This window comes from Patagioenas fasciata, chromosome 7, assembly GCF_037038585.1.
Source record: "Patagioenas fasciata isolate bPatFas1 chromosome 7, bPatFas1.hap1, whole genome shotgun sequence".
NCBI lineage: Eukaryota > Metazoa > Chordata > Aves > Columbiformes > Columbidae > Patagioenas > Patagioenas fasciata.
In genome coordinates this window covers 33013318-33032066 of record NC_092526.1, presented here as the reverse complement: position 1 = coordinate 33032066, position 18749 = coordinate 33013318, and positions in this window count along the sequence as shown.

The window sequence follows — 18749 nt, the reverse complement described above, 5'->3', positions numbered from 1 at the left end:
TTGCCATCCTGTTGTCTGCCACATTTATTTTCTTTCATTTCTCATACAGATGCCTAAGAAATAAAAGGGTAAATAAACCCTCCCCGCACCCCCTCACAGGAATTCACACAGTCAAATCGTTAGTCAGTACCAGATACCTTGAACTACCCTAATTTGTTATTTATATTCTCTTCCACGAGGTGTTTTGTGGTCACATCAGAAAGTACAAGCTCTCCTGATCTCCTTGCAGATACGATTTGAACAGAAGGCATGCTGGAGAGAAACCTGTGGGATCACCACCCCACCACACTAGGTGCTGTGTAAACAAGCTAGAGAAGGTGGTCCTGCTCTGAAGGGTTTACAATCTATCTCAGTTGCAAGATCAACCAGTTCTTGCTGCCAAATTCTGCACGCTTTTTATCAATTTCCTCCCAGATGCCTGGTATAAATAACATGAAACACCCAGTAGCATTTTTGCCTGACTTCCATGGAAAGACAGGAGATCTCATCTGCAAACAGAAATAAGAGAACATGGGGTTCTGACAGTAACATATCAACACATCTTAACAGGCATTTTATCAGCCTCGCCAAATTCCTGTCCACAGACTTATTATTAAGTACATTAATTATTACTGATACCTAGGCAGCTGCTACACTACAACCATACCAAAAACATTTTGTTAATCAGCCAGATATTACATTTCACCACGTCTTCGCTTGATGTCATCTCGATTACATACCTTTTCTAAATCAAGTGAGTTGGAGATATGGGATAACAACTATTCGATAGGAAGTGATAAACCAGGAATGTAATCAAGCTGAAGGATAATTTGAAGCCACATGTCATTCAAAGAAAAAGAAAAGGGATAAGTCATATGTTAAACGAACTTATTTGCCTCTGGCCATGGGTCATTTTCAAAAGCTTTAAAGTGGAATTGCTTTGAATTCTCCTGTGAGCTTTTGGATTTTTCGTTCCTTTTACAGTTATTATTTTAGTTATTCATGGAAGAGCCCTTTGCCTTGCTCTTCTTTTTCTTCTTTTTGTTTCGTGCCATACTCACGTCTTTTTTATTATGCCTTTTTGATGACATATTTTGCTGTACAGCAAGCTGGACCATCATAGATTGACTGATTTTCCTGCATGTAAAAGGAGGAGACAATGAGATCCAAGGAGAAAATGCGCAAAAGCAGATTCCCATTGTACTAATTTTCATTTACACCACATTTTATGCTGTAGCAGCCACAGCTCCATTCTATTACTTCCTCTAATGAAAGAGCATGTAGAATGATTCATAAAACTGGTAAGACTTGCTTCTTATTCTATACAATCAAGTTGGTACTTTTTAGTGTGTGCATGCTGAAGTAATTAAAGAATTTAAACAAGGATTCAATTAGTCTGGATTCAAAGACTGGTTCTGTTCCAGGCTTCATGTAAAGGACTTTGCAAGTCCTTTAATTACCTTTACACTTCCACCTTCCACTCTTTACCTTCCCTGCTGACTTAATGAACATCTTTATATTACAGATGATCTCCCATTAAGATGGGTTTGCTCAGCCCCATATACAACTTCATCTCAATGGGAATTTGCAGACAGTTGTAATACAAATAATCGTAATCTCTCGAAATAACAGATCTAAATAATTTCCAGGAAGTTTTAAAAATCCATTTCATACTTCCTTTTTAAAAAAAATAAAAATAAAAATATACATTTTCCTTGTCAATATTAATAATGAGTAACAATAGGACTAATCACTCGGCACACTTTAGGCAAGTATTTCCTGAAAATTTCTGTTTCACACTAGCAATAAGGATAAAACTCTAAATAATTATATCTCTCTTCTTATGAGCACACCTCTAGATTTATTGCTGAAAGATCAATAATATATGAACTTCAACAAGTGGCTTTATCTAATTTAGACTGCAACAAACTCCTCCCAGGAGTATCCTCATCAAAGTCTAATTCTGAAGGGAGGTCAGTAGTTGTTTCATGACCTTTTGCAAATATTTTTAAAATGCAAAGTAGTGAGTGAATAGGCAATTCATTTTCACTATGACAAGTTCATAGTCAAATCAGTCAAGTTCACTGAAGTGTAAGTCCTTTGTTTTCAAAACAGATGAAGTGTGTATCAAGGGATGAGTCTTACCAATTTGGTTACCAGTCTGTGAACTAAGTAAAAGGAGTTTATTCTTTGTACAGAAAGTGTGGTAGAAGCTCCTTGCCATTAAATGCCAGCAGACAAAGTGGCCACATGAGGAATAGCTTCAGCTACCTTAAACTGAGACAGACTGCAATAACCTGAATTTCTAAAATGCTCCCTGTGGGACACATCTCAAGTCACTTAACTCTACCACCATTTTATATGCATTAAAGTGAATATTTTTAAGAGAAGGAATGATTACCTCCCACATTTACAGCATGAAGCACATCAGAAACCTGATGAGAGTTACTATCTCAGGCCTTGTTGCAACACAAAAACTAACTGCACTCAGAAAAAATAAAAGGGGCCATGAATGACAGAGAGAGTCCTGTCCCTGTGCCACCCCATCCCACAGGGTGGAATTTGGCTCCTTGAGCAGTATCGAGCAAGGGCAGATGGATCTCAAGAGAATCCAAGCAAGTGGGTGAATCTACTGTCGTCATTACAGGGAAAAAGACTTTAATGTCCAATTAAGCCAAATGAATTATGTAAAATAAGATAAAGATGGAGGAAAAAATGCAGATGTAGTCCATTATTAGACTGATGACTAATCAATCACCACCCATTTTTGAAACATCAGGCTTAAATCATCCCAGTTTCAAATGAAAATAGCATCTTCTTAGAAAGACATGGAATTACTTAGCCTGGTAAAAATAGAGAGCTATACTGATTACTACTTTGAAAGTGTAGTGGTCTATTTTTAATAATTATTTTCATCAAGAGTGGGGGAAAATGGGTGACTAGGGGTTATTTACAGGCAGCACCAGTGTTTTCCCACCTGCTTTTTTACTAGCTTTTTCCTTTAATAATTTCAACTTCTGCATCATAATCAATGTGACAAAGAACCATTTATGTTTCAAAGCAAATGAACACCCAGAGCTCAAGCAATTCAGGTCTGGTCTTTACTCCATGTGACACTTTTTACAGATCTGAATAGACATGAAGTGGTAAGCCATCAGCTCTTTTGGAGGTGAGGTGAATCCAAGATATGGATGCAGAAAGAATCATCTCTCACAGCCTCACTGTTGGTTCCTGCAGAAGAACCCTCCAACTTCATAAGCAGTTGTCAATGAACAACTCCTGATTTTTCACTGTGTAGAACTGGTACAACTTGATGTAAGAATTTGGCTATTTTTGCCATATCTATTTTGATCAATGCTCTGCTGTAGTCCCTTGATATTATGGTTCAATGTGCAGGTTTTGAGAGTGTACTGAGTGTGCATGCTCTGGGCCCAAAGTATCCTTCTCCTCTAGTCCAGCTCTATGTACACTGTGAGCATTTGAACAATTAGACAATATAATATATCTATTATTAAAAAAACATTACTGACTCAAAATTACAAGAATCCGTTCCAAGCTCTCTCTTAATCCCACTTACATGGCAATATCAGCACCTACCCCACTAACCCAAAGGAAATGTCTCAGGACAACTGATGTTTTATGCCTGTGGGAAGCAAGGATCATTCCTGTCCTGGCTCCAATTCTTTTGCTGGCTCTTTTTCTCTCAGGTGCCTCAGCAGCTGAAGTTCATAATGAATGTGGTAAAACAAAACATACTTTATAAATGTAACAGGAAAATTCAATGTCAATACTTTCCTTTCAGATGATGTTGCAGTCCAGAGCACAGACATGCTGATCACATATTGTGGAAGAACGTTAGCTGAACAGAAGTGCTGTAAAAACACAGTGTTCTTCAAATTAGCCAATCTAAATTATAGTCCGAGATAAAATACTTTGCAATCAGTGCTGGCACATGCTGGGACCCGACCAGCTTCAGGTATAACATGGGGAATAGGGTTGTCTGCAGGGACTCAGAAACAACGTGTAGTTGGAGACGACAATTCCTGGTGCAAAATGCAAAGGAGAGAGCAGCACATGGAGAAGCTCCAGCTGAGGGGTGAGTGCTGTTAATGCAAACAACAAAGGAACACAAACATCCAGTCCTCAGGAGCAGTTTGGAGCAGAAGGGAAATTTATGACAGAGTAGAGGCACACAGATGACTCTTTAATGTCAGCAGTGACCAAAAGTCCATTGCTATTATAAAATGGAGGAGAAATATATTGGGAAGTGGAAAAAAGACATGGTTGAGACGCCCATGTTGATACTTGAACAGGTATGCGGACCATCGCATACCAAGAAGCTTGAAGATAGGATTTTTTAATGTCTTACCCTCCTTCTCTCAGTGATGATTTTGAACAAGATGAAGTGTATCTCAAAATGATATTACTTCTAGGTTATTAATTTTATCCTTTCAGAGCATACAGAGACTCATAAAGAACACCCCTTGTGTCCTCCAAAGGAGGAGCTCCATTAAAAATAATCAATGGAAACGGAAGAACTTTGCTGTAGCAGAACCTCCAGTTCTAGTGACTTTCAAAAATAATGGCAGATCATGGCTCTCTTGTTCGTTTACATGCACTCTGCAGGCTTTCCTCTTGCTGTGTGAAACAGAGAGAATCTCTCTTCCCTTTGCTGCACCAAGTAGCATGAAGTGCCTTGTGGTGTGTGAGGAGAACAACACATGCCAGGCTTGCATAAGCCCTTTGCATAAATTTGCATACAAAACCCAAGATCGTCGCGCTCCCTGCAGAGTCACTGCTGGCCATAGTTGACATTGCACTTGAAACAGTATTGCAAAGAGAGCAACATCTTTTGCAGAGAGTTTTAAAATAATCGATTCTGGTTTGTGCTTTTTTTTTTTTTCCTTTCTAAATCATCAAAGAAATGCCTTTAAATTCTGGGAGCTGTGCAGTGAGAGGAGGAGATGAATGATAATTGCCATTACCGGCTTTTCTCAGTATTTTGTGAGATACCACAGCTAAAGTGCAGTTATGTGCCATCATTACCTGACTACTCACTTCTGAGAGCAATAAGCGTAACAAATTCCTATGGTACATCATGTTTGTGTACAGGGATTTTAGTGTCATTCAGTGCCTTAACGTCTAAATACGTTTTTAAAATCTGGGTAGTATCCGTTACGTTGTACATACTTTCATAAATTCATAAATTAGTACTTAGTGGCAATAAATCTGTTGCTGAAATGTGAAACCGCCCATTTGAAAATGCAGAACATCTAATTCACTGAGAGAAAATAAGTATCCGTAAACTACTTTTTAAAAACAGAAACTATCAAAGAAAGATGTAAAATGAAAATGTTAAACTTAATATTTGACTCTTTATCTTGTCTTTGAGCATTTTTTCAGGGAAGCTAAATGCATGAAGAAGAAATATCAACAATATGTAAAATGTATTCAAAGAAGCTTGCCCAATTCTGAACTCTGTAAGTGTCTGAATGTTTCCCCAGTTTCAAAGTATTTCAGGTGAAAGAATGATCAGTTCAACAAATCTCATGCCAGTATTTCATGAACTTTCTCACAAAAACCAGCGAAATATCATAATAGAATAATCTGCATTTCTATCCCTGATGGACTTCAGCTGTGCATTTGCAATTATTTTCAGATTAAATCATTCTGATATTAAAGTACCTTCTAACAGTGATATTTACCCAACTACAGATTAATTGCATTTTCATAACAGAAAGAACTTTCAAAATTTGGCCCTAATTTCACTCTTCCACAAATTGACTTTAAATCCAACTTTGTGTTATATAAAACCACATATACAGCCTTGTTTCAAGCACCCTGCTTAATTTGGCCTTGATTTGATAAATGGCAAACAGTTCAAGAGTCCTCTTCCCAAACACGAATCACTGATCTAAACAAAATCCACTTCTCTGATCCAGACTTCATTTAAGCCCTCCTGAAGAGTTAACTTTGCACAAACACGCTTTTTGTTGGAAGAGTTGTTACCTCTCTACTTGTAACCAACGCAATCGCACCGATCACACCTATTTCAACAGGTAACCTGGTTGATGTAATACGAGTCCCCATCCACACCTGACCACAGCAAACTGGGAATGCTGGGTGAACTGGAGATGGGCAGATCCAGCATGAGCAGCCACGTCTGGAGCCCTGGCCTCACACCTCAGCGTCTGCAATCATTGCCATTCGAGTCAGTGATAACAGCGGCACTGAGGATAAAAGTCTCACAATTCACTGAGAAAATGACCGTCGCATGAGAGTGTCGCAGGACAGAAGGTAGGGGTGGTATGCTGCTTTCTCATGCATTTTAAAACATAATTTCCTGTGAAATATCGCATAGAGAGGCAAGTTTGACTGTACTGCATGTGGGAAATTCACTTCTAAATGATCTAGACAGATCTTTGTATTCTGATTTTGTTTTGCAAAACAAGTTTAAAAAACAGCTGTTAAAATGAAAAATGAATTATGCTGGGGCCTGGACCCCCAGTGCACATCTGCCTTAGGAAAGTCTGGCGTGCTTGGCCAGGAGATGCAACTTTAAGAAATCTTTATTCCTTAGGCTACATAAATTAATTCTTCTCCTCTCAGGAAGAAGGGCAAAGTTTTCAACACTGCTAGCAGTTTCGCATGCTAAGCGGCACTCCCTTCATGCCTTGTATACACAGAGGGTCACATTCACTGGAGAACACACAATTAAGCAAACAAAATCACATAAAAGGTGATAATTTTGTCTTCTTTCAACTATACTTATGAGCAAACGGACATAGCAGTATGTTTGTATTTGTAAATATAAAGTCTGAAATCATGACAGAAAATACTGTATGGCCAGCTAACAACCAGTTTCTGCTGCAGATCTTTCCGAGGGCTGGTAAGCACCACGTTAACCTGAGGAATGTGGCACTCACAGCCCCGAGACCATGCAGGACTACGGGGACTCAGAAAAGAAGGGACTGAAAGGAGGGAGCAGCAGGAGCACAGCACCTCTGACAGAACACTAGCCCTTAAGGTGATACCTGAACTCAGGCAGATGTCCATCTTGTAGTGTCTGTTGACAGAGAAGGCTGAAACTGATGTCTCTACCAGTATCATTATGGGGAAAAACTACATTCCCTTTGATCTGTGGCAAAGCAAGAAAAGGGAATGGGAGGCAGTGCCTTTTTCAGCAACGATCAATATTACACTAATATTCTGTGCTTTCCATTTCTAGATGGGTTTGAAATATTTTCTTAGATCCCACCATCAGTAAGATGAACCAAATAATGAACCATCTAAGCTTTTGCATGTTTGTTTGGGTGAATGTTACAGGATACTTTGTGATGTACTGAGAGTATCCTGCATGGTCACAACAAAGAGCATCAGAAGGGATTCCTGGGTTTAAATAAAAATTAAAAAATCAACTCTGCGGTAGATGAAAGATATAAACCCTGAGGCTGGAGGACAGAGGTCCTGTGACAGAATGAGCTTTTACCTCACCTCTCATAATACAGAGTGTCAAAGGCTTAAAACAAAAGGTGGATTTCCTTGACCTGTGATTATTTTCAGAGTTAGTAATGTTGACAAAGAAAGGAATTACACTGGGAAGAATAGAAAGGCTGGTTAATTCCGAGTTTCCAAAGGCAACTTGGGCCTTGATTAAACAAACTGCAAGACCAACAGCAAACTTTTGTTTTGTTTTGTTTTCCCCAGAAGAAATTGTAACTGGGAAATAGATCCCAAAATAATCCAGGAAGACAAATGTCTTTCAAACTAAGTGAATAAACTGCATTTTGTCTGGTTTAGAAGTGCAGAGGCAAACCCTAGTGGCATTCAGTGCATTTAAACACAGACTGAAGGTTTCTCAGTTACTATCATCCACTATGCATGAAAGAAAAGGGATTTTTTTCTGTCATTGACTTACCAAAGCTTACTAAGCTTTTCTTTGCAAGTGATCTCTGATAAGAAGCAGGCAGTGGTGATGGGAAACGGAATGACACAACAAGGTGTGACACCTAAAATCAGACTTGGATTTTTTTCCATCCCATTGAAGTGCCTTTGCTAAGACACTCTCTTTTCTCAAGGACACAGGAATACAGCACCTCAGGAGAGCCACCCCCATACAACCAATGCATCATGAATTTACTTTGCCTTCTGAATGTGGTCAGGTAACTCCATAAATATTTGAGAGCTTCTTCACAGAAAGAGCCAGAGAAAATTATTTTTTTGCTTCTAAGATACCTGGTAGACATATTCTTCCTTGATTATCCAGCTTGGTATATTAAGACTCTGATATCAGAGTTGGATAGCAAGAGTATTTAAACTGATCAAAATAAAGATGGATCTAACTTATTCTTCTAGAGTGCTTTCAGAATATCTTATCTGGTCTACATGCAGAGAACAGGCACACTCTTGCTAACTGTAGGGGTCTGTGAATGCCAATAGCATCAGAGATGACGAGAAGCGATTAAACAGTGTGCCTGGCCAAGGCAAGTGAGCATTCCAGGAAAATGACTTCCAAAAATAGGGAATAACATTAATATTTCAGAGAATGGATGTGGAAGTGGATTCTAGCACAGTTTTCTGAGAATGTCACTATTCTCAGAGAAAGCTTTTTGCCAACAAGTGAAATGAGGGTATTTTGATGCAGATTTTATTCTTTGCCATGACACAGAGACAGAACAAATTTATTTTTTTACTTCTAACAACGTTTGATGGCCTGAAAATGGTTAACTTACCATACTAAAATCTGTATGTAAAATGTAATTCAGTTCTGTAATTATATTTCTTATGCATGGAGACAGAAATAAACTAGAGGAAGAGCCTATTAGCCCTTTTGCATGTATAATTGAACACGTTTGATATTACTAGATAACCTTTGTAAGTAACTGGCTTTGAGTTATGCAAAGAGGTGAACACTTTGAATACATAAATAACAATAAGAGCAGATAGGTTTTGATTTTGTATTCTGTTCTTTTCTTGTTTGTGTCTGCAAGATGCAGTCAGACATCCCTGGCTTTCTTTGGCCATCATAGAAACATCTAAAAGATCTAACTTTTGCATCATTTGGCTGCAGTAATGAATAAGAACTGACATCAAATATCAATATTATTGGCCCAGCTAAATGGTAGCTGACATGCAACTGGACTGCTGAGGAGGTAAACAAAATTGAAATTTTGTTTTTGTTTAAAAACTGTCTGACATTATTTGTCCTTCAGTAAATCAATGGAAGAATGACCTAAATGCTGTTTTCATTTTGGCTTGGGGATGTAAAATTTGGCAGTTACTCTCAAGCGTATTTTTTGTAGTCTTTTATGTTTTCCTAATACAAACTGTAATTCCAAACCCACTTCTTTGTTTTAAGGAAACTTGGTAACCTCTGTAATGACTTCTTAACCTGCAGACATGATACAAACAGTGCATGGCAGATACAAACACAGGCGAACGATGATCATAAACTTATTTGCACGTGAGCACATTTATGCACATACATAAGGGAGCAAATTTTGTTCTATTTTCTACTTAATTAGCATAGGTGATTTGCCAAGCAGTGAAAATGCTGTGCAAAGTATGTGCAAAACTGATTTCAAATGCTACTTAGGCCACATTTAGATTTCCTATGACATGCCAATGGTCAGGAGCAGGTCACCATTCCTGGTGTGAATTCTACTGTATGAAATGGCATTGCTTTCCCCTAATTACTGATGAAAAACATGAACTACTGTAAAAATTTTAGTGGTTTGATTTCTCATATTTACATTAATTATGCAGATGCATAATATCTTCTCCATATTTATCTACAAGATAGAAGGAGAGGGCCAGGCTGACTTGGACAGCCCTGCCCTGATTAGCAGACGGAGGCACTTTGGTTGCAGCGGGCTCTCTCCACCGCTTTTTGACCACCCGAAGCCTCGATCTGTATGGCCATTTGGAATCCAACAATTCAGCAGGGTCACCGCAAATCTTCTTAACATTCAAGAACTGGGGAAAGTACTTTGCCTCTTCAGTGCAATCTCACCTGGGTTTCCCTTGAATCTACTTTCCCAGATGTTCACATGTATCTTTTACTGCACTCAGAGACCTTGAAGAGAATTGGAAGACACACAGTAGCCTCTAAAAAAACAACCTTACAAGCACAGGCACATGTTTCAACTTGAAAGTTTAGCTCTCAGTAGAAAATAAACATTTGAAACATTTTTCTCTACAACATTAGTTGTGTTATGGGGACATGGGAGTAAAAGGGCTGGTAACATTAAATTTTAGAAGCAAACATGGATTTTTCTAAGTCTTCAATTCAAAAGCAGCTATATGGATCTTCCTCAAATCTTCTCAAACTTCCCACAGGCAGAGAACCAACTTGGAAAACTGCACAATTCATACACTGTTGAAAGCATTCTCTTTTAAGTCCTGACATGACCACAACTGCAGAAGTTTCTATCAGGGCAATGTGACTGCCTGCCAAATTCTCCAGAGAGCTGGTGTCCCAGTACCGCAGCCTCCAACAAATGGCCACGTTTTGGGTGCCAAACTGGCAGCGATGTTGCATAGAAAAATTGCTAATCATGGATTCTGAACTCTATTAAAATAGAGTTCTGGCTTTAAACATTGCCTACTTAACAAAAAACAATTAACTACAGTTTCAGAAGCATGGCATAGTAAATAACTCAGATTTAATCAGTTTCACAGAGCTTAATGAGGATTTATTCAATTTGTATAAATGTATTACTTTTTTTCTTTTTCCCCCCCCTTCTTCCTCATACAATATTCTTTCCCTAAAATACCTGTTAATTTTTGGACACACTGCCTGGACGCCTCTCTGATCGAACAGGAAAACTATTTGTTCTGTATTTTCTCTATAGGACACTGCGTAACTGGTATTTCATGTTCTTTCAAACTCCTTCGGGCACCAAGCAGTCTGAGACACGACCATCGCAAGCCCACTGAAGTGACTTAGGAGCAGAAAAATGAATGAATCTCTCATGATCTTTTACCATTACGGCACTGCACCCACAGAGTCTGACCCTATAGACAAGACTTCTGACAAAGAATGGGATCTGCACATCTTTGACATCAGGATATTATGTATACATACACACATAAATAAATATATAGTCCAGGTAGGATTCTGTCAGCAACCAGTGTTCTATTTGGCCATTTTGGACTTAAGAAACCAGACTTTTCCAACAAATCTTCTCCTGGCTGTGAAGTATCTCTGGCCAGGTGACTGCTGGCCACTCTGGAACTGATGCTGCACTTTTGTCCAAACACTCCATGCTCAATCTCCAAAATCTTTCCAATGAAAATACTGTGGAGAATTCTAATGCTTCTATAAAACCTTTTTTTCCTCAAAAAACATGCAACTTTTAACAAAAAGATTTAACAAAAAAATCGTCACTCAAAACACCTTAATTAGCTGGCTTAGGGTAGAATAGTTTAATTTCTTAGTGGGCAAGCACTAAGAAAACAGTTATTTGGTGCTACATCTGGCTGAAATACAGCACTTTGCTAGCCAGCCAATGTGGTAACTGTAACTTGTAGAACTCAGCACCCACTACCCAGTCTTTTCAGTAGTTTTCCAGTACATATAGGGTTAATTTATATAACAACAATTACAGCTTCTGAAATTATATTCCTCACTCAGTTTAATCAATGCTGCACTGGATGTTTCCATTTTTACTAATTCAATCATTGAGAATGTCAACCAATGATTTTAGTCTAGAGTTTAATGCCAACTATAATACTCTTTATCAAAATAACATGCTTATCTGGAAGATTATCAGCACACAGTCTTTCAGCTTCCTGTTAATCATTATAGGTCACATTAGAGCATGACGCTCTTTGTAAATATTCATGTAAAGACAGCGTTACAGTATCGCTATAGTATTTCTCTCACAATTCTTGCTACTGTTAAATATTCTCTGTTCTACACCACAGTGTTTCAATATACTGAGAGGCAGGTTATGCCTGTCAAATATACAGATATGCACATGTGGCCGAGAAAGAATTAGGACACCTTGAGAATTCCTGTGTTCCTCCTTGACATAAGATGGTCCCACGTTTTCTGCTACGTCAGCTTCTAGGGTTTGTCTAATAAACACACAGGAATGACGTAAGTGGATGGTATAGCAGTAGTTGATACTGAACAAGAGGAGAATACTCAGGATTTCCCACATTAAAAACTGAGACCTTGCTCTGCAGTGAGAGCACAGGGAGCAGGAATGTTGTTCAGATATTCTTTCAGGAAATACGGAAGGAAGCTGATCCCTGAGAGAAGAGAGTGCCAGTGGTAGCAGAACCCAACACATTCCTCACCACTGCCACACCGGTTTTCAAGAGAAGTGTGGCCAACACCTCAAAGAAATATTTTGGAAAAATTAATTCCCTTCCAAAGTTAACAATCCCAACCAAAATGATGCATTTTAGGTACCAACTATAAAATTAACCATCCAGGCAAAAAAACTAACAGCAAACTTAATTTAAGCAAAATAGCTAAACGATTATAACAAATAAGAATGGCTTAAATATCATGCACTGATCAAAAGAGAAAGGAGGTAGGTGCAAAGTGGAAGGTGGGCACCTTTATTCTAACAATCTGTGGGACTCTGCTCTGGTTGGCAGGTGTGTGCCACACTGAACTGCTCTAGAAGTCACTATTAATACTGAATTCAGCTGCAGAGGTATCTGTTTCACCAAAGTGCATAACAGTATTTGCCAGAGCAAGGTACACGATGATTTAAAAACCAACCAAACAACAACAAAACAAAACAAACCCCAACAAACAAGAAAAACTCCAAACATCATTCATAGACAGAACTTACCTTCATGTTGAATGTAGCATAATTGCAGGAATGCAGGTGACCATAGAATGTGTAAATACGGACACCCTATGAATTAAACATAAAAAGAAAGCAATTAAGTAAGTTATAGTGATATAAATAATTCTATAACCTTGCAAACAGAAAGACCTTGATTTTATGGCTGTGGGCACACCAAGGCACTTTGTGTGCTAAAGGGCAGCTCCTGGTTGCTAGAAGAGCAACACATTTCTCACAATTACTAAGGATATATATCCTTCCATCACATAAAAGCGAGCAGAAAAGCTACATTCAAATATCACTAAAAAAGTCACCTCCCTTGCTGGAGGGTTTGAATTAGTAGGTGTAATCACTGCTTCCAAAAGACTGAGCTCTTGTTCTTGGGCAGTGACTCCGTATACGTCTCTTGATCTTACACACACACAATTAAAGTCTTCCTTAAGGAATCACAAGCATGAAATCAAAATTAATTATCTTTTGTCATCTTCCACATTAGGTCCTAAGTGACCTACATAGTGCAGTAGCATATGTCAGATGTCATCACTGATATCTGACTTGTTCTCCCACTGCACCAGGCATCCAACCACAGCATCTCCTGCTAAAAATAAATAAATTAATAAATGAAGTCTTCAGGATGGGAAGACAAAAGTCTTAAAAATAGACGCACTTCTCTGTTTTCATAAAAAACACTGGTTTTGTGGGTAACAACAAGAATACTTTCTATTAAAAGTGAAGCCCAGCTTTGTACAGTGTAATTGTATCTTGAAAAACAAGTTTTCACTCTGAGAAAACATTTTGTTGACATTGGAATTCAAAGGCAATTTTCGAATCATTTTTATGGAGAGAAGAAAAACCCCAAACCAAGGTGTGAAATTCCTCGACGCATCCTAGCGGTCCTTCTTTGTACTTATTTCAGCTCAAATCGGTCTCTCAGGAGCAGGCGTAACATAGGTTAATCATACCTCCATCACGCTTTAGAGTTTATACCATCAGCTTAATTCCATTTTTATTTTCCCCATTTGGGAAAAAAAATCACTCCTACTCTGACGTAATATATTTAAATTCTCTTTTGCACAGACAAAACCTCCTACATTTTTATCATCAGCATGCTTATCAGTATATGCTCACAGTTCGCAACAAGTCCTTTTCAGGAAAGCAGTTAATGAGGTTTGACCACAAAGTAATTCTGGAGGACTGCTACTTGATAATACTCTGTAGTTCATATTACATCCCTGAACCATTTAGGAGAACTGAGTCCAACAAAACAGCAGTTAAAGAGGATTAGATTGCTGTTGTAAATATCTCAGGGGTTAAGGGCACAGAGGGAAAAGAGCTATTGAAGCTGAAGAGCAGTGTTGATGCAGGAACATATGGGTATTCATTATCTGCAGATAAATTTCAGTTGGAAATGAGAAGTCAGTTCTCAAACAGTGAGATATGAAAACTTCCTTCCACTCCAAGTACTGGGGATTAAAAATTCTCATTAATTGTAAGATGCTGATTGAAAAGTCCAGAAATAAATTACCTTTTCCTGCATGTGATCTTTTTTCCTGAACTTGGAGACCAAGAAGACTCTTTCTGTTCTTCTATATATATCATTAGAATGCAAATTTCTGATAAACCCCAGGATTTAATGCTTCACCAAATTCCTTTTGTTTAAAAAACATCACCAAAAAAGGCAGTAGGCTACTTTGGCAGTGTCGTTCTGTATCTTATTGTATTTTTCATTTACCTTTCTGTCTTGAAGTAGTCTGTGCTTCAAGGCCACATATACTATTTGAGATCAAACTAGGAAATTAGTATTAGTCCCATGCAACACATAACAAGAAGTGAATTGATTCTAATAGTCCAGAGCCTTTTCTATCTTTAAAGAGCAAGTACACTTTAAGCACAAAAAGGTTGCCAGAGTGGAGTTCTTGAGTTCTTCACAGTTTTCAATGTATTTATGGGGGGAGGGGGAGTGCTAAAAAAAAGCCCACAAAAAAAACTTGTGTATTTACATGATTTCTAAATAATAACATATGAACCAATAAATCCTGATAAAAAGAAAATTTAAACAATTATTATCCAATTACAAATTGACTCTTGGAATAGAAATGTGATTACACAAAATTCCCAAGACACTGATAGCCAAATTAAATTTGATAAAGATAAGGTTATAGGAGACAAAGATAACCAAACACATAGGAGCAGTCTAGCAAGAAAAGATTTCAAGGACATAAAATCTACCTTGTGGCCTAGCAGCAATATCAGTTGTACCCGGTCCATGGTAAAATCACGATTGCTGGTACATGTTTTGCATGCTAAAAACAACCCTTGTAAAATAACTGCTGTTCCTCAGCAAAGTATAGTATTTACCTTCAGACATTTTCAAATATCAAAATACATACAGCAACCTTTCCACAAACTCAGAAAAGGCATGCTAGCACAAACAAACAAAAAGAAAACTACATGGATGTGCCATAAAATGAATGCGAACTTTTTGATTTCGCTTCCAAAATTCAATTCAATATAAACCATCTGAAAAGGATTATAATAGTGACAATACTCAAAGCTAGACAAAGGCAATGGTTCTGTAACGTGTTTCTCAATACTATTGCTGAAACTTAATTTCCAAAGAGTCACGTTGTTTTTATTCGATGTACAACTAATGTTTTCTTTATCAACAGCAGGAAATCTGAGTTTTGAAGACACAGATGCCATAAAAAAGAAAACTGGAAAGCTTACTATTTAGCTGTAATGTCCTAGCAAAATCAAACAGCAATCAATATTCTCTGGATCAGAGTTCATGTTAAGATAGCACTGAGCTTACAGCATCAAGAGCTCAGCAGTAAGGTAATGATACCCCTTTCACACATTCATTCTGCTTTTCAGTCTTTAATTATAAATTAATCTACTATAACACCACTAGGACCCCGTTGCATTCAATGTGGAACTGAACCAGGTGTGAAACGGCTGCCCAAGTCCCGGGCTTCATCTCCCTTAGAGCAAAGGTTGGAGCATCTCTTTTTTGGGGGAATTTCACTGGAATGCGTTGCAAACTGGTCCTTGGCTGACTAACAGCTTCTTGTCACCCAGGACACAGCTGCATCTGCCATTTAGACAAATTTCTTTAAGGTTCAAGACGAGCAGGAGCAAACATCTGGGACTTGTACCATAAGAAAAAGAGCAAAGGAAAAAGGAAGAGCTTGCTTTGATATTAATGTTAGGGAAGTTGTCAGGGAAAATCACATTCCTTTGCTGCTACCTTCAACTCCAAGGTCTCACTGACCATTACTCACTGACAGAGATAACATTATCACAAATCCAGAGTGGGAGAAACAACAAAACACCAGAGCAGAACTCTGCAGCTGTAAAAAGGCCCATTTTCTCCACATTTAACCCACAGGGTCTATAGAGTCTCCTTGCCTATGACATCCGAGCAGTATAAAGGGCAGTAAATTATGGAGAATACATCATTATTGTTAACTGAGTCATCAAGTCCTGATTGAAATATTAATGGAGGAAATCTCAGTTATATTCACTCCTTGAGCTATTGCCCAATTATGTTAATAATGATACATTCTCTCTCCATAGAAAATACACATATAACAGCAACATTCAAACCTGCCCCCTACCAAAATCTGAAGTGTCCTCTATTTGTTTTTAAAATGATCATTCACATGTGCTCACACACATATAATTTCCCAGTTTGAAACCCAAAAATTAACATTAGAGACATCAATTGCCTGCCTTCGACTGGAGCTATTTAAAAGACTTGAGACAGAGAAAACATTTGTATTAAAATGCAATCCAGTATTGCGGAAAAGCAGCTTGACCTTTGGAACTATGGATCTATGAACAGTCGTCCTGCTGCAAATGTAGTTAAACAAGGAGCCTACATTCAAATGATTTTTTGTTCTTACTTTCACAGGATAAAAGTCTAAGATTTCTGAATCAATAGTGGAATTCTGCTGTAAATTCTCCCTGTTGTGTCCATATAGATACATAAATACCAGGGCAAGACAAGACAGGCTGAAGACATAATTAATATACTACAGCTTCTTTGCACCTCTAGAATTAAGTTCAACCATTAACTAAGTAATTCAGCAGTTGAATCTTTCTATACTTATTTGAATTATTTGTTTTTACAACGACACTAACAACCCCTGTAACCTAACACACCATAATTCAAGTTCCTCTGAAAAAAACAAAACACAGCCAAAACTTGTTGATCCTCATTTAAAAATTGATCATGTGTTTTAAACTCTGCTGTTCTGGATTTTGAATGCACTGCTACACATTGAAGTCTGACATGAACAAACTTGCTTTGCCAAGTTCAAAATTCAAGATGAATCCATTACACCAAGCTGAGTGTAATATACCAGGTGCACTATGTAATGATCTTTAGTAGTCTGATATTATGAGTTTTTAGATAAAATCTGAGTATGAGAATTATCTAAACAATGCTCAGAGATTTGTTTGTAATGTCTTCTTTCATTTAGAAATTGACTCAAATAAATGTGTTTATTTAGAAGGGCTGAACTAAAAAAAGTGTTCAAACCATGAAGCACTCAACAGTGGAACTGTTAATCTCATCCTCTTTATTAGAAACAAACAAAATTTCTCAACGTTTTTTCAGGAAAGGTTTAATTTTATTTGGGGGGAACACTAGTATCTTGCATGACACTTCTGAAAGTCAAAGAATCTAATGTTTAGGAAGCTCACTTTGCTAGACTTGAACATTTCCTAAAGTGCAGTGTCATTACTGGTTGTTGACTTGCTGGGGAAGATCCAACCTTTCTCTCAATCTCCCCTGCTGAATGTGGCCAAGGGCTTCGCTTTTTACAGCAAAGAGCAAAATTAAAATCCTGACTCCTTATTCACGGCACGGTCTGTTTGCTTGCTCTACCAGCAAGGCACTAGCAGGCTCGGAAGGAAACGCGTGACACCTCCAGCAGAACCGCGAGCTCTGAAGTCGCTCCACGCCGCGGGGGAATTGCCTGCGTTGTTGCCTTGAAGTAGGCGTGCTGGAAACATCAAAAGGGCTTTGGATCTCTTTATTAGAGCACAAGCTATAACAAGGTAACTTTTAAAAGAAAGAAAAGTCTTTTTCATGGGATGTGACAGCTAATCACAAAAACTGGAGGAAAGAGTCTAAAAACACCTACTCCCCCCTCTACTTTTCACAAGACAGCTCCTGTCTCTTGCTCCCTCCTTTCAGCCCAGCTGCAGTAACTCACTTCAGCAGTTTCTGCACCACACACAGTCTGTTTGCGTCCCCGCAAGCCCAGCCCAGCTGCTCCCAGCAAGAGCCACTTTCTTCTCCATCTGCCCGTCCTCTCTCATCCAGAGGGCACTACTCAAAGCAAAACAAAGCCACATCCACCTCCCAGCTACTCTCTTTTATGAGCACATGATGTACAGTATCTGTACAGTAAGCAGTGAACAAATTTGGAGAACAGTTTTACCATCTGTCACCACAGGTTTTACTCGATAAACTCAAGCACAGAACCTTCAAGCACAGAGTTTGCTTCTCTTTTCCTTGCTTGGAATAAACCTCGGGGGAAAAATATCATGTGCATAAGATTGTTGCATGTTGTTAGACCAAGGATAAGACCAGGGCATTACTCAGATGTTTTGTAATCATGTATTTGGGGAACAAAATTAACTTCCAATGGTCTTTTCTGTGTTTTATTACACAAGGATTCACAGAAACAATTAGGCACACCAAAGCTGGAGCACATCAGCTGTTGTGCTCTTTGTTCTTACGTTGATCTCCCTTTTTCACAGATAGACTCAACCTGCTTTTTATTTTTACCTTTTTTTTTTTTTGTTAAACTTTAGTAACTACAAATGCCTAAAGAAATAAGAAAGAATTTTGCATTTCTGTAAAATACATGAACTTATAACAATTTCCATTCTGGGAAGCACTAAAAATTGAGAAACGGCATTTGTCTAAAGCTGGCAGGTAATAGAAAC